Below are 16,622 nucleotides of genomic sequence, written 5' to 3' on the forward strand. Positions count from 1 at the left end.
TATTCTGTGGCATGTCCGTGGGTCTGCCTTAGAGTCTAAGGCCCCACGGAGGGGCAGGAGTGAGGGCAGGGCAAGGTTTAAACAATACACAGAGGAAGGCACATTCCCTTTGGAGACGAGGCACCTGCTATTTTTGAGGGAGATCTGGCTTCCTATCAAAATTTGGTGGGTTAGCTAAACTGTCTGAACAACGCCAAAGCCTCAAGTCTAAGCCTGACATGGCTCCCTCTTCCAGAGCCGTGGAGCCCATGCCCCTCCCAAGGTCAGCTGCTTCATTTAGAAAATGATCCCCAGTCACAAACAGTGAGTTACCAACACCTGTTGGCAGTACCAGAAGAAAACTAAGGATCTGTTCTTCAGTCCATCTTGGATGCAATGGGGATAGGAGTTTCAACTTTATTTGTGGAAGGACAGCATTTAAAATGTTCAATATCAATTCCTATGCTGACATCCCCCCTCCTGCAACCCCAGGCTTTGGTAATTATTAGTGAAGCCATCTGCTCAGCCTAATGAAATGTGCAATCTCCTGCACATATAATTAGTGAAGTCACTTTAATTAATTAAACAAATTAATTAATTGCAAGGATACTGCAACCATTTCCTAGGAACTGCATCCAACTCATTTATTCTCCATGTGTCTACCGGGCTCCTACTGAGGGCAGAGTCCCACACTCGTGCTCAGAGGAGATAAAGATGCACCAAGTAGAAACGGAAGCCAAATGACATGGTTGCTGATGACTATCCCTTCCGCTTCAGGTGACCAATTCATCTTGGTTTGAAAGCTCAAAGTCCAGGTCCTGAGAATCCCCCCACCCCCAATCCCAAGCAAATCATGGTGGTTGGCTTGACTTGGGTCAAAGTTCACCACTAGACAATCTCCACTGGAAAGGAGATGGCTAATACTGGGCCATCCTGCAACCTGGGATCCTGTCATGGGAGACACTGCTGATCAATCAAGGAGCCCAGACTCAACCAGGCCCAAATCCTTCTCAACTTTGCTCCAGGAGCCACTATTTTTTTCTAATGTTTATTTATGTTTGAGAGAGAGAGAAAGAGAGAGAGCGAGCAGGGGAGGAGCAGAGAGAGAGGGAGTCACAGAGTCGGAAGCAGGCTCCAGGCTCTGATCTGTCAGAAAAGAGCCCGACACAGGGCTCAAACTCACGGACTGCAAGGTCATGCCCTGAGCCAAAGTCAGACGCTTAACCGACTGAGCCACCCAGGTGCCCCCAGGAGCCACTATTAATAGTCTTGAAGAAGAAGCCCAGAAAATTAAATTTATTTTCCATCTATCCCCTACAATCATAAAAACTCTAGGCTAGCAAAGGCCTTCAAGGTCTAGTCTCATCACTCATCCAGAGCTTAAATCTCTATAGTATCCTCCACTAGTAGCCAGCCAGCCTCTCCTTACATACCTCTAATGACGGGGAACTCTCTATCCTTTAAAGTAACCCTTCCTACCTTCAAAAGTTTTGGCTGTTAAACTCCTTCCTTTAATTACTGAAATGTCTCTCTTATCAGTTCTCTTTGGGGGGGGGGGGAACCACATCATGGTGCTTCAAATAATAAAACACGGTTATAAATTCCTTCCTCGTCTTCTCTTTTCCAGGCCCAGTTTCTCCATCTGTTACCCACATGATGTGGTTTCGAGTTGGGAGTGCTGTCCCAATCCTCTAACACCCCGTTGAAGCCCCTCCTGTGGTACAGTACCCAGGTATGCCCCTCATGCCCGGTGTCCACACCCCTGCTGGATTCTCCACTCTGTTACAGCATCTGGCAGCTTCACCACGCACTGACTCCCACCAGCTCCCTGACGCCGTTTCCGAACGTGCTACTGTTGAGCCACAATTCCATCCCATCTGCCACAGGACTTCCCAGGAGCTTACACTCCATCTGGAGTCCTGGGATATGAGAAACCCCACCAGACGGTAAGAAAATATCCTATAAATGACCAACTGCCACTTTCCCTGTTAGAAACAACTTGCTCTGAAGGTTTGCTTAAAAAGTGATTTCTTAAGAATCCTGACAGCATGTAGCCACAGAAACCATATTTAAAACGATGGATGGACTCTCAGACTCTCAGGTTCACAAAAGCCTTCTGAACTCACAATGTACCTGCAGCATAAAACCAATAGAGCTATTTTACCTACACATAGCCACCATTTATATTATGGTTTCCATGGTAACGCAAGCTCTGCATTCCATTTCGGAGAAGTAGACAGGAGGTATGCCCAGTGCTGCATTACTCTGGGTTGTCTATGTCATGGGGGGGGTGGGGGGGGTGGGGGGGGTATTGACCTCGGAGAAGAAATGACTCTAGACACCAGTCCACTCTGTGAACTCACAGGTCCTTCAAAGTGTGTTGTCCTAAGGGCCACCTGAGGGCCGGTTAGGGCCAGGTGAGGTGGGAGGTTGCCACCAGGATACCTTCTGGAAGGAGGCAAGTGATAACAGTTACGGAGCTGGGTTGTGTCTGCGGTGGTACCGTTCTTCAACAAACTACCGCAGACACAAGGATAGGGGCGTTTCTCAAAGTCAGAAAATTAAAACTAGAGAAGCCACTATTTGTCATGTTCCTGAGTCTTTAAGGGGGATCTTTACAAGCTGGTGTGTGTGGTGACCGGCGGGGGAGAAGGCGGGGAACGTGTGTTGACACCAAATTGACAACGGTGAGGATGCTGAGCAGAGCCGCCAAGCCTCAAGCTCCTCCCCGTGGGAACTCCATATCCATCCTTCCTCCCTCTTCTCCCAACCCTACCCGACCTCCACCCCCACCCCCTGGACCCAGGCTGCTTCTTTTCTAAGGAGTCTACAGAGCGATCAGGAAGGCAGTGAATGGAATCTGCGGCCGTGTGTTCTATGCACCCGCCTAAAGCAGGAGTAGCTGTGCCCACCTGGAGGAAGGTAGGTAGGCAGGAGCTGGGCCTAGGGCCTGAAGCCCGAGATGTGAGACCTCCCTCCACCAACCCCCTAGCACCCTGAACTTGTTCACTAGTGACGCTGACCTCCCTGGGCCTCAGCTTCCTCATCTCTAAACTGAGCCTAACATCCTCCTCGCGGGACTGTCCCAAGTAATAAATGAAAGGTAGTAATAACAACAGCTGAACTTCTCGTAGGAGCTCTTTCCAGCACTGTTCTATGCGCCGGGATTAACTCATTTAAACTGTACAACAATCCTCATACTTCCTTCATGAGGCCCAGAACGGGTGGGCTATTTGCCCAAAATTGTGTAGCTAAAGTAAGCAACGGGGCCAGGAGAACAGACAAAAAGCGACTTGGGAAACAAGAACATGTTATAATAACATGTCACTGTTGTCCGTAATGAGCAACACAAGACCATGCACGGGTGCTCAAGTCTGTATCTCCTACCACAAGAGATCGGAGGGACCCCTGCCCAGAGCTCCTAAGGCTCTGACAGCGTGTCTCCTTCTGCCACAAGTGCAGACCTAACCCAGCAGTCATCTGAGTAGAGCACGCTGTGTGTTAAACATTATAGCCCCAGGGTTTGGTCAAAGGCCTCCTCATCACTCGACCACCCTGTTTAAAACTGCAAAATGCACTTTATCCCCCTCACTCCCACTCACCTTCCTGATCTCATTTTTTCCCATAGCATTTATCACCTTCTAACCCACCACATATTGTATTACTTTGTTATTGCCAGCCACCCCACTAGACTATTGGTTCCCCAAGGGCAGGGAGTTTTATCCCTTTTGTTCAATGTTATATCCCCAGTACCCTGCACGATGCTGGACACATGGTAGGCGTTCAGTTCAGTGTTTGCTGAATGAGTGATAAATTAGTCTTCACGGACACAGAGAAAATGTCTTTCAGAAATTGTTAAGCAAAAGAAAACAGGCCCCTAAATTTTACATAAAATGATCCCATCTGTGTAAATATACATACTGTGTGTATGTGTGTGTGTCTGAACATATGTGTGAGTGCACAAAAAACAATCTGGAAAAATATACATTAAAATGTTCACTGGGGTTATTTCTAAGAAGTAAAGACAGCTTGGGGTGCCTGGGTGGCTCAGTCAGTTAAACATCTGACTCTTGATTTTGGCTCAGGTCATGATCTCATGGTTTGTGGGATTGATCCCTGCATCAGGCTCTGTGCTATTAGCTCTGTGCTATTAGCACAGAGCCTGCTTAAGATTCTTTCTCTCCCTGTCTCTCTGTTCTTCCCTGCTTGCACATATGGGTGTGCTCTCTCTCTCTCTCTCAAAATAAATAAACATTTAAAAAAAGAAGTAAAGGGGTGCTTGGGCGGCACAGTCAGTTAAGTGGTCAACTCTCTTTTTTTTTTTTAATGTTTTTTGATTTTTTTTTTTAAACATTTATTTATTTTTGAGACAGAGAGAGGCGAGCATGAACGGGGGAGGGTCAGAGAGAGAGGGAGACACAGAATCTGAAACAGGCTCCAGGCTCTGAGCTGTCAGCACAGAGCCCAACGCGGGGCTCGAACTCACAGACTGCGAGATCGTGACCTGAGCTGAAGTCGGCCGCTTAACCGACTGAGCCACCCAGGTGCCCCTGTTTTTTGATTTTTGAGAGAGAGTGAGAGAGACAGAGAGACGGAGCGCAAGTGGGGGAGGGGCAGAAAGAGGGAGACACAGAATCGGAAGCAGGCTCCAGGCTCTGAGCTGTCAGCACAGAGCCCGACGCAGGGCTTGAACCTATCAACTGTAAGATCATGACCTGAGCTGAAGCCAGTCGCTTAACTGACTGAGCCACCCAGGTGCCCCGAGTGTCCAACTCCTGATCTCAGTTCAGGTCGTGATCTCACAGTTTATGGGTTCAAGCCCCACATCGGGCTCTGTGCTGATGGCACAGAGCCTGCCTGGAATTCTGTCTCTCCTTTTCTATGCCCCCCTTCCCCACTTGTGTGCAGTCTCTCTCTCCCTAAATAGATAAATGAACTTTTTAAAAAATTAAAAAAGAGAAGTAAAGACAGCTTTAACTTCCTACTAAATGTTTTACCAAGGCCACATATAATTCCTATAAATTTTTAAAGCTACGTACATCTGAAAACAAATACACCGTATACACACACACATACACACACACCGCAGAAGCACACAGTTGGTTACAGGAGACCCAAGCAAGAGGTTATTAGCACTGGTGAAAAGTTCAAAATATCCACCCTCATGGGGGTGGGCCAGAGCTGCGTTTTCACTCACGGATCAGCAATGCTGACACAAATAACAGAATCAGGCCTACAAGGTCTGGGACAGCACAGCACCTCCTTCTGAACTCCTCCAAAAAGGGAATGACTCAAAAAAGGAAAACTCTATAAAAATCAAAACCCACTTGACTGCCTCTGTAAAGCAGTCTCGGAATTGTTTAATCCTCTGTGATTATTTTTAAATTACAGTCGAATGTTCCAGAAAATGTGAGGCAAAACCTAATACACAGTGAAGTGTTTTGTGACTAAAAATTCACTCCACATTAAAGAAGGCTCATTCTCCTGTGGCAGTGTTAAAGAGGAAGTCGGGATAACTGAATCCCACCCAAGACCCGGGGCCTGGCTCAGAGCAGCGTGTATTCCCACCCTCCTGCTCCATGCTGCTGACATTACTCTGCATACAGGAGCTCACAGAGAACCACCAGCCTGCTAGCTTCCACGTCCCTCTGTCACCCACAAATCACCGAGGTGCCATCAAAGTGGTATGTACCAAGTGAGGGCCAGCTGTGGGCCCAGCACAAGGCCAGGTGCCATGAGGCGGAAGGAAAGGAAACAAGATAAGACGTCTGCCTTCAAGGAAGAACTAACACGCGAGAAATGCGGAAGAAAACAATTAGGCTCACTTAATGGAGTAGCACTGACTCTATGTGTATTAAGAATTCTGAGAACCAAGAGGTAAATGTGGGGAAGGAAGCTTCAGAGAAGACAGCAGGCTACAGTCGGCCTTGCTGACAGCCGTAAGCCACAGTGTGCCCAGAGGACAGGTGCTGAGGGCTGGGTCTGGGATGAGGGAGGCGGGCCTCGGTGTGAACGACACGAAACTGCGGGCACAGCTACCCCAGCACTGCCACTTCCCCTGCCCTACCTTCCAGGCACAGCGTGGTGCTGTGCCCGCCGAGTGCCACATGTGTGCAGAAAGCCTCCCCCAGAGAGGGCAGGCTCTTCCTGAATGCAGATGAGTTTCAACTCTATGTGACAGAAGCTTTCACATCTTCGTTGAGTTTTGGAGCCAAGCAGGGCCAGAGAGGATGAGAAGGCAGCCCCTGGGAGGATATCTAACTCCAAGAATTCTGGTCAACCCACAGCGATTCAGAACACTGGTCTGGAAGGGCCTCTAATAGCAGAAATGCAAGCAGGGCTCAGGGCTTGGCTGAAAAGAGCTAGGAGAGGTTAGTGGAGAAGGCAGAAAGAAGAAGAAATGGGCCCAATTAAGGACCTTGCAAAGGGAAAAGGAACAGGGAAAGAGCTGGTCAGGGCAGGAAGGGAGCGACCCACTGTCCTGGTTTGCCAGGGACCGAGGGGTGTCCCGGGACTCAGGACTTCCAGTACTAACACTGGGACAGCCCCAGGCAAACCGGGATGAGTTGGTCCAACCAGTGGTCCAACCAACACCCTTCAGGGAGGCTGAGGGGGTGCTGACCCGTTGGTGCTCACCGCCCCCTCCTTTGTGGCTCTGTCATTGCTCATTAGCAGACTCTAGGGCAACGGGAAGGATGAAAATGTCAACACGGGGAGGTGATCATGTGCCCCTCCTGGCTTGTGTCCTCCCATCTCAACCATGAAGATTTCTGAAGGGGCTCAGGTACAGGTAGAAGAGGGAATTCTTTATTGTTGAAATAAAAGCTAGAATTACAGCCACCATCCTTTACTCGAACACTTCTCAGGCACTGAGCTTGCCAGGCACCGGCGAGGAGGGGACACAGCACTGTGCCATTAGGGAAGTGCCTTATCTGTACTTGGAAATCAGAAGAAGGAGGAGTTGGCACACCCAGCTCTGGAAACCATCCCCATCCAGCCTCCATGACCCCCTTCCTTCTCAGAGCTGGTTTCTCCCCCAGGCAGGTCCCTAGAGAGGACCTACCGATCCTTGGCTTCTACCCACCCATGAAATCTGCTCACTCAACAAGAATTAATTGAACATTTACTATGAACAGACACGCTTAAGGACTATAGAGAACACAAAGAACAATAAGATGTAGGCTCTGCCTTCCAAGAACTTATGGTTCGGGTTGGGGAGTGTTGGGGGTGGGGTGGGAAGGCGGGGGTGGTATAGGAAGGCAAGAATCACTTAATTAATGAACACGTATTTCCTTTGCCATTAATATGTGCCATGAACTGTACTGGAGGAACAGAGATAATAACCAGACAACTGCAAAACCACTGTGAGTACAATGAGGGTGAGATGGAAACGCTCAGGAGGGGCACCTACCCCAGTCACCGAACCAAACCCTAAATGATCACCCACTTGACTTCAGCATGGAGGGGAGTACTGTGGAGGATTAAAAAACAAACAAAAACAAAAACAAAAAACAAAAAAAAAAAAAACACAAAGAAAGTGGTAAGACCAAGCACTGACTTCAAACTGTTAACCAAGTGATCAAGGAGATAAAACCCATAAATATGAAACAATTAGTGTATCACAGGACCCACGGTGAAGTGTTAACTGTGGAATGCAGACCTTCAGCACAAAGAAACAGCGGGAGAAAGTCCATAAAGCTGCCCAGAGGCAGAAGTAAAACCGGAGACAAAATATTGATGAGGGAGGATTTTTCCAGTAGGGAGAAGCCAATAGGTGGTTTTTTTTCTCAAAAATGAAAAGCAAATGTATGGTTCCTACTAAAAATGTTTCTAAATGGCACACCTATTCACAGGTCTTTGGTTTGAGCAAATAAGGATCTTGCCAATGGTAACTTTCACAAATGTAACTTACATTGAAATGAAAAGACAGGCATCAAATCTAATTTCAGCTGAATGGAAACATATTTAATTTTGTAATTGCAGTTCCATGTGCATAGCTGCACGTGCGTGCGCGCACACACACACACACACACACACACACACACACACACCCCTTGACTCCTTTCTTATGTCTATCCTTAAGCCATCCAATCTCCATCCTTCTGTTAAACGAACCCCATAATTCAGGGAAAGAAAACTGAATTACCAGGGACAATCTACAAATTAATGACTGAGAATCGACCACATTGGCTTTTGCTATAATGATATTCACAAAGTATGAGCAGAAAGGTCACATTTGGTCTGATGGTACACTAGTCAGTCAATAACAAGTTAACAACTATTGACTGACTGTCTATTTAATGAAGAACCCTGTGCTGGTGTTGGGAGAGTGAGAAGGAGGGGTTGGTGAGAGGGAATCGTAGAACGAAGGCATGATGCCGGGAAAAAAAATGGAAGACTCATTAGACACCGAGTCTGGTCCTTGCTGTATCATTGAAAAGGCCGTGGGTAAGCTGATCCCACGGTGAACTTCACCTCTTCATCCATGAACATATCCATCTACCTCTCAGGGTCATTTACACTTCAAAGGGGAGAATGTAGGCCACACTTCAAAGGAGAGAATGGAAGCCTGCAGTGCTTGGAAAAGAAGGATCTGTATTAATGCGTCATGGAGGTTTGGAGGTACCTCCCCTGCTACACCAACCCATCTATTTTTCCAACAGTCCCCTGAATCTCCCAGGCAGTCAATCTGTCCCATGCCCTCCACGTGGTATTGATTTAGGGAAGCATAAAATCCAAATGGAGTCAACCAAGGGCAACCAGACTCAATTCCACACCTTTGGTCGATCCACTAAGGGTTTTTCCTTAGAAAAACAAGTGAACAAGAAAACAGGCTGACCCAGGAGCCGTGGGCTGTCATTCTGGGGCCAGAAAGGGAGATCATGCCTGGGAAAGGAACCAACACTGAAGGAGAAACACTAGATCTTGGGCACCTCATCTGAGCCCTGGATAAAGCCTCACCTACTGTCAGCGTCTACTCCCAGACTGAAAACAGTCTGGGTTGGTTTTCATTTAATCTGTCATCTGATAAAATGAGACAAAATATAGCTAACACAAGGTTATAAATGTCTCTAGTCCCTCACCAAATCCCTGTGGCTCCATAGGCCACCCAGGGAGCCACTTCCCACCAAGTGTCCTCCTGAGCAGGCAAGACATTAAAGGGCTCACTCAAGGAACAAAAAGAAGAAAGGCAACCATAAGCAATAAGATACAAGTGACTACCGGACCTGTCTTTATTTGCTTCCTGTCTTCCAAGACCAGTGAGGGTGGAAGTGATGGAAAGGGAAAATCACTCAGTGATCAGCCGAAGGGTTGGAGCTTCTGTCTCAGCTCTCTTTCTGCAAGCTTCCTCCAGATGTTTACCTATTCTCTTTTATGGTAACCACTGAAGAGCCCAGAGGAACAGCGCCAGTATCCTACTGATTTATTTTATATCTGAAAAAATTACTCAGGGCCTGCAGTCCTGAGCTCATGTTCAAATTAAGTTTGCTGGAAATCTAATTTGGGACGAGTAATTTAATTTGGCTACTACAATTAAAAGTGGTGCAGTATTTGTGTTTTAGAGGAAAACCATATTAGATTCATCTAATCTTATTAGGTGAACATCACATTTAGATCACATTATATCTGGAACAGATATATACTGGATTGATTTCTTTCATCAGTCACTCAGGAGGCCAAAGGGACTCACCTTCTTCCCACTCCCTGCAGACCCACCTGACACAGGTCAGAAAAGGTAGCGAACATAAAGGAGGCATCGTGGAGAACTCCACTGCACAACCCAGGGGTTCACGTACCCGCAACATCGCCTACAACAACCTCTCAAGTTCTGCTGATGGGTAAACTAAGGGCTCAGGTGGACAAGTGACTTGCTCAGGGTCGCAGTCGATGGTAGAGCTGAGATGACATCTCAGCTCCCTGACCCCTAATTTGGCTCCCTGCCACTCTACCACGTGGGTTTTAAATAAGATCTAACGTGAAAAACAGCCAGAGGGGCTCTGAGACCCCACTACTCCTCACTTAGCTAAACCATGGAGTCCTCAGATACCATCTATCAGCCTGTCTCCCTGCTGTTCCTAACTATCCCAGGAAGATAAAGAAGGCGATCTCACTATCTCCACAGGTAAGAAACCAGTGCCCCAAATTCTTCTTGAGTCCATTTTTTAAATTTATTATTTAAAAAAAATTTTTTTTAACATTTATACATCTTTGAGAGACAGAGAGAGACAGAGCATGAGCAGGGAAGGGGCAGAGAGAGAGGGAGACACAGAATCCAAAGCAGGCTCCAGGCTTCGAGCTGTCAGCACAGAGCCCGATGCGGGGCCCGAACTCACGAACCGCGAGATCATGACCTGAGCCGAAGTCGGACACTCAACCGACTGAGCCACCCAGGTGCCCCGAGTCCATTTTTTTATTGATGACTACTTTAAATCCCCTCACTTCAAGATAACTAAAATTTCACATTGAGAACATTCAAACCATATGATGGGTCAGAAAAAAGAATCTGCTTTGCTTTTTAAAATGTTATTAATCTCAGAAGTACCGCTAACCGGGCAGATTCAATGCATACGATATTACACATCAGGGCTCCAACTGTAGAGTTTAATCTTAAAAAATTAGGTCACAAAGAAAAATCAAGGGAAGGAGAAGCCAGATAAAAATATTTATAACATGACAAGTTAATACATGCCGCATACAAATCTCTTATAAATGATTGAAAAGAAGATGGAACACTTCAAAATAAAAACGAAAAAGGATTCAAAGAGGTAATTCTCACACACACACACACACACACACACACACACACAGATTACTGACGGCCTCATGAAAAAAAATGTTCAAACCCACTGTAAGGAAAGCTTGCAAATTAAAACAGTGCAGTACGGTTTTCAACAACCGAATTGGCAAAAACTGAAACAACTATAATGCCCATGGATAGTCAAGAGTGCTCTGAAATAAGAATCCTCAGACACTACTGATAAGAGTATAAATATGTCCACATTTCTGAAGGGCCATCTGGTAATATGCATCGCCAGCCTTAACACTGAGCAAGTTCACTCCCAAGAATTTTCCCTGAGGAAATAATCAGAGGAATACTCAAAGATTTATGCACAAAGACATTTACAATAGCAGCACTATTCAGAATAATAAAAATCTAGGAAAGCCTAACTGTACCATAATAGAAAAGTGTTAAATCAGTTATGATACATCAAAACAGGGAATAATATGTAGACATTAAAACTCTTATTTTTGAAAGAGATTTAAAGACACAAATGCTCACAAAATGGCACTAAAATTAAAGACTCTTAATAGGATGATTCCATTTTGTAAAGAAAATATACATCATATACATTATAATTTTTTTTAATGTTTATTTATCTTTGAGAGACACAGACAGACAGAGAGTGAGCAGGGGAGGAGCAGAGAAAGAGGGAGGCACAGAATCGGAAGCAGGCTCCAGGCTCTGAACTGTCAGCACAGAGCCCGACGTGGGGCTCAAACCCATGAACCATGAGATCATGACCTGAGCTGAAGTCCAACGCTCAACTGATTGAGCCACCCAGGCGCCCCTGTCACCATAGGTTATAAATATAACAAATGGTGACAGGTTCGGCTAAACGTCCAACAAATATTCATGCTCTTTCCAGAGTGTAGGGTTTTCACTGGAAAGCTGGTACCCAGCCAGGGACTACATTTCCCAGCATCCCTTCTACCTAGGTATATCCATGTGACTATTCCCACCAATGGAATATAGGCAGAAATGACATGAAGCACTTTCAAACTGAGGTGGTTGGGAAGTGACATGCTTTCTCCATGCTCTCTTCCTCCAACTGCCAACTAAATGCAGAGGAGCCCAAAGCCCTAGGGAATGGAAGAATAATATGATGAAGGACCCTGGGCCACTGAATCTACTCACTGGAGGACTGACCACTAATCAGAAACACCTATGTTGGACTAAGAAATAAACCTCTACTGTGTTAAATTACAATTTGGGGTTTTAACTGTCCGTCAGCAAGTGTTACTTTAACTAATATATGCACATAGAAAGATAAATTACCAAATTTTATCTGATGCATTGTATGACAGACAAATTCTAGGTAAATTTTTTAAAAATGTATTCTTTCTACCATAAGCATCTTCTTTAATAACCAATAAATGTATTAAAATAAAAAAGCAAACCTTGAAGGACAATGCTACAGTAAAATGTTAAGTATAAATATAAAATATTAAATAAGATTACAAAAATAAAAATGTAGAAAATTGGAAAGGCTAAAAGGAAAAAAAATACAGACTTACAACTTTAAAAAATCGACTAAAATAATTCCAGACAAATGACTGTTCAAAAATGATGTAAGGTTGGGGTGCCTGGCTGGTTCAGTCGATAGAGCATCCAACTCTTGGTCTCAGGGTCATGAGATCAAGCCCCATGTGGGGCATGGAGCCTACTTAAAAAAAAAAAAAATGACCTAAAGTTAAATGACAACAAACTGGGGAGAAAAATGGCAACTTAGACATGAAATATTAGTATCCTTTACTATGTAAAGAACCTTTATGAATCAGTAAGTGGGGGGATAAATACAAGAATTGGGGGAAAGATATGAACACATAGGCATAAAATAAATACTGACATACACTTACAAAAAGATTTTCATCTCACTAGTAATTTTAAAAACACAAATTAAAATAAGATATTCATTATCCCTCTATCAGACTGATGAACATTTAAAATATTGTCACTATAGCACCAAATGTTGCTGAGATGATGATGAAATGGGTAATCATGTATGTTACAGAAGGAAGTTCAAACAGTATCTCACTTCCAACAAGCAGTTTGTCACAAGAGAGAAAAAAAGCCTTAAAAACACTTTGACTTTCTAGATACTTGACAGAAGAAGTAACAGAAGAAATGATTGAATAGGGGGGAAAAAATTAAACAATTTAGATACCCATTTGCAAAGGACTGCTTAGATCAATAAATTATGGCATGTTGTATGTGTTATCACATATTAGAATAATACACAGCCATAATGTTAAATTATGATGAAGATCTAAAGGCACTAAAGCACAATAGTGCCCACAATATAAAAAAGCAGAATACAAAACAATATAGATAGCATAATTTCTTGTTTAAAAGTGTGGGTGTATAAGAACATATATTGTAAATGCATAAGGAGAGCATAGAAGGATTCTTTCTTATAAAAATGTTATAGTAGTTATCTCCAAGGGGTGGGATTATGGGTGACTTTCATTTTCTTCTTTATATTTTTCTATATTTTTTACATTTTCAGCTGTGAGCATGTATTACCCTTATTTATGTTTTATTATGAAAAATTCTAAGCATATATACAAATGTGGCAAGAATATATGTACCCACTGCTGGGCCTCAATTATCATACATGGCTGACCTTGTTTCATCTATATCCCACTAGGGCTCCTGTCCCTGGATTATTTTAACATAAACCCTGGATATATCATTGATCCATAAATACCCCAAAAACATCTGGACCTTTTATATTATATATATGAGTTTATATATACCTTATATATATATGACCTTATATATGAGTTTATATAAGGTCATATATATATAACCTTATATATGACCTCATGACCTTATATATGAGTTTAATATACTCAAACTCTCCACTGGACTGTTTTAAAGTATTTGATACTTCATTTGCTCACAAACACTATAGTATGTGTTTTTAAAATATAACCATAAATAATAATATCTCACCTAAAAATTAACAATAATTTCTCAATATCAAATATCCAATTAGTGTCCCAATTTTCCTAATGGGTCTCATAAATGCCTTTTCACAGTTGGGTTGTTTAAATCAGGGTCCAAACAAGATTTACACTGGAATTTGGCTGATATGTCCCTTGAGTCTTTTAAAATTTATTCCATAGTGCTACCCCTCCTTTTCCATGCCATTTTATTTATGAGCAGCGTATGGGTCATATGTTCCAAGAACTTCCTGAATGCATCCTCATGGTGTCTTCTAACATGTTCCTCTATCCCCTGTATTTTCTTTCAACTGCAAATTAGTTCTAGTGTCCGCTCAGCTACTGGTTCCATTACATTTTTGTAAGAATATTTCAAATCACTGTATTATTTTTATAACCAGACAAAATAATAAGCTAAAAAAATGTTTTTAAGGGAACCCAAAGAAATGCCAGCCTTTTTAAATTCATCCCTTGCAGCAATTCAATAAACTCAGTATACAAAAGATGTTTTCAGAACACAGGTTAGGTCAAGGCTTTCTCACACAAGAAAGATGCTCAGTGACTATTCGTGGACATATTTTTCCATCTTCCTTTTACATTTTAAATCCACCTCCCCTTCTGCGTCATTGGTGAGGTCTATTACTCTCTGGACAATGGCAATCCCTCCACTGGAAGCTTAAGTCATCCTATAATTGCAGAAGTATTCTTCAATTTTCCTTTGTTTAAAAAAATGTAACTTATGCACAGACAGGCATACCTCAGAGATACTGTGGGTTCAGTTCCAGACCACTGATATAAAGTAAATATGGCAGTAAAGCGTTTCAAGTGAATTTTTGGTTTCTCAGTGCATATAAAATTTATGTTTATACTGTACTACAGTCCATTAAATGTTCAATAGCATTATGTCGAAAAAAACAACTTAATTTAAAATATTTGATTGCTAAAAAATGCAAACCATCATCTGAGCTTTCAGTGAAATCATAATCTTTCTGCTGGTGGAGGGACCTGACTCCACTTGATGGCTGCCGACTGATCAGGGTGGCTATGGCAGCTTCTCAAAATAAGACAACAATGATGTTTGCTACATCATCTAACTCTTCCTTTCACAAATAATTTCTCTGTAGCATGTGATACTGTTTAATAGCATTTTACCCACAACAGAACTTCTTTCAAAACTGGAGTCAGTCCTCTCACACCCTGCCACTGCTTTATCGACAAACTTTATGTAATATTCTAAATCCTTCGTTGTCATTTCAACAATCTTCACAGCATCTTCACCAGGTGTAGATTCCATCTCAAGAAACCACTTTCTTTGCTCATCCACAGGAAGCAACTCCTCATCTATTAAAGCTTGATCATGAGATTGCAGCAATTCAGTCCCATCTTCAGGCTCCAATTGTAACATCAAAGAACACCGATCACAGGTCGCCATCACAAATATAAGCAAACAGTCATGAAAATGTCTGAAATATTGTGAGAATTACCAAAATGTGACACAGAGACACAAACTAAGCAGATGCTGTTGGAAAAATGACACCGATAGACTTGCTCAACACAGGGTTGCCACAAAACTCTGCAAAGCACAATAAAACAAGGCATGCCTGTTGTATTTGAAATGAGAGAAAAATTTGAAATGAGAGAAAAAGAAAGAATAAGCCACCCATAATGTCACTCCTCTAACACAGTCACTGTTACCTATGTACTTTCTTACCATCTTTTTTAGGGACACATATTTTGTACATAATTGTAATCAGTGAATATGGGTTTTTTTTTTTTCCAACGTTTTTTTTTTTTTATTTATTTTTGGGACAGAGAGAGACAGAGCATGAACGGGGGAGGGGCAGAGAGAGAGGGAGACACAGAATCGGAAACAGGCTCCAGGCTCCGAGCCATCAGCCCAGAGCCTGACGCGGGGCTCGAACTCACGGACCGCGAGATCGTGACCTGGCTGAAGTCAGACGCTTAACCGACTGCGCCACCCAGGCGCCCCTGAATATGGGTTTTGATACTCCTTTGTGAAATTAACACACTTAATGTATTTGACATTAAAAATATTTGTTGCTTATGTTAAGGTATAAAAAAAAGCAATAATATATATATGTGTGTGTGTACATATGTGTGTATATATGTGTGTATATATACACACTTATGCATATATACATATGTACGTACACACAAATGTGTATATATATATATATATATATATATATATATATATATACACACACACACATGTCCATAGTTCAGCTTGAGAAAGAGACTTTACCATCCCCTGGGTAGCCCTCAGGGGCTCTTTCCTCATTCTCTTCTCTCCTCCCACGACTAGCATGAATTTTTGTCTATGATCGCTTGTTCTTATAGGGTTTGCACATGCATGTGGACGTCTAAACTTTTTTAAGTTTATTCATTTATTATTTCTGAGAGAGAGAGAGCACAAGCTGGGGAAGGGCAAAGAGAGACAGGGAGACACAGAATCTGAAGTAGGCTCCACGGTCTGAGCTGTCAACACAGAGCCTGACACAGAGCTCCGATTCATGAACCACCAGATCATGACCCGAGCTGAAGAGCGATGCTTAACCGACTGAGCCACCAAGGCACCCCATGCATGTGGATGTCTAAACACTGTATCATTAGCTCTGTATGTATCTGAACTTTATGTAATTGGGATCACACTGCAACTTGCTTTTCTACTTAACAGCTATGTTCTTGAGATCCTTCCCTGTTGTCACACACAGCTATGGTTCATTCAATTTAATTGCAGTTATATAGTTGTATTCCATAGTGAAACTACACCACAATTTATTGGCAATTTCTATACATAAAATTATATTGTAAATATCATGTCACATTGCTGCATATCTTCAAAATAATTGTTAATTATACTAGAGTATTACGATGATAGAGGAACTATCTTA

General features: G+C 43.1%; 1 protein-coding gene and 1 long non-coding RNA gene across 17 annotated transcripts in view; one reads left to right on the top strand and one right to left on the bottom strand.

Annotated features, from left to right (window-relative positions):
- Nucleotides 1–16,622, bottom strand: part of TRERF1 (transcriptional regulating factor 1) — a 228,946-nt gene that overhangs the window by 99,160 nt on the left and 113,164 nt on the right. The window lies entirely within an intron of this gene.
- LOC131514220 (uncharacterized) lies at nucleotides 266–2,148 on the top strand. Its single transcript, XR_009262989.1, has 2 exons — nucleotides 266–756; nucleotides 1,607–2,148. It is a non-coding gene; the product is annotated as an uncharacterized LOC131514220 (long non-coding RNA).

The sequence above is a fragment of the Neofelis nebulosa genome, chromosome 6, assembly GCF_028018385.1.
Source record: "Neofelis nebulosa isolate mNeoNeb1 chromosome 6, mNeoNeb1.pri, whole genome shotgun sequence".
Lineage (NCBI taxonomy): Eukaryota > Metazoa > Chordata > Mammalia > Carnivora > Felidae > Neofelis > Neofelis nebulosa.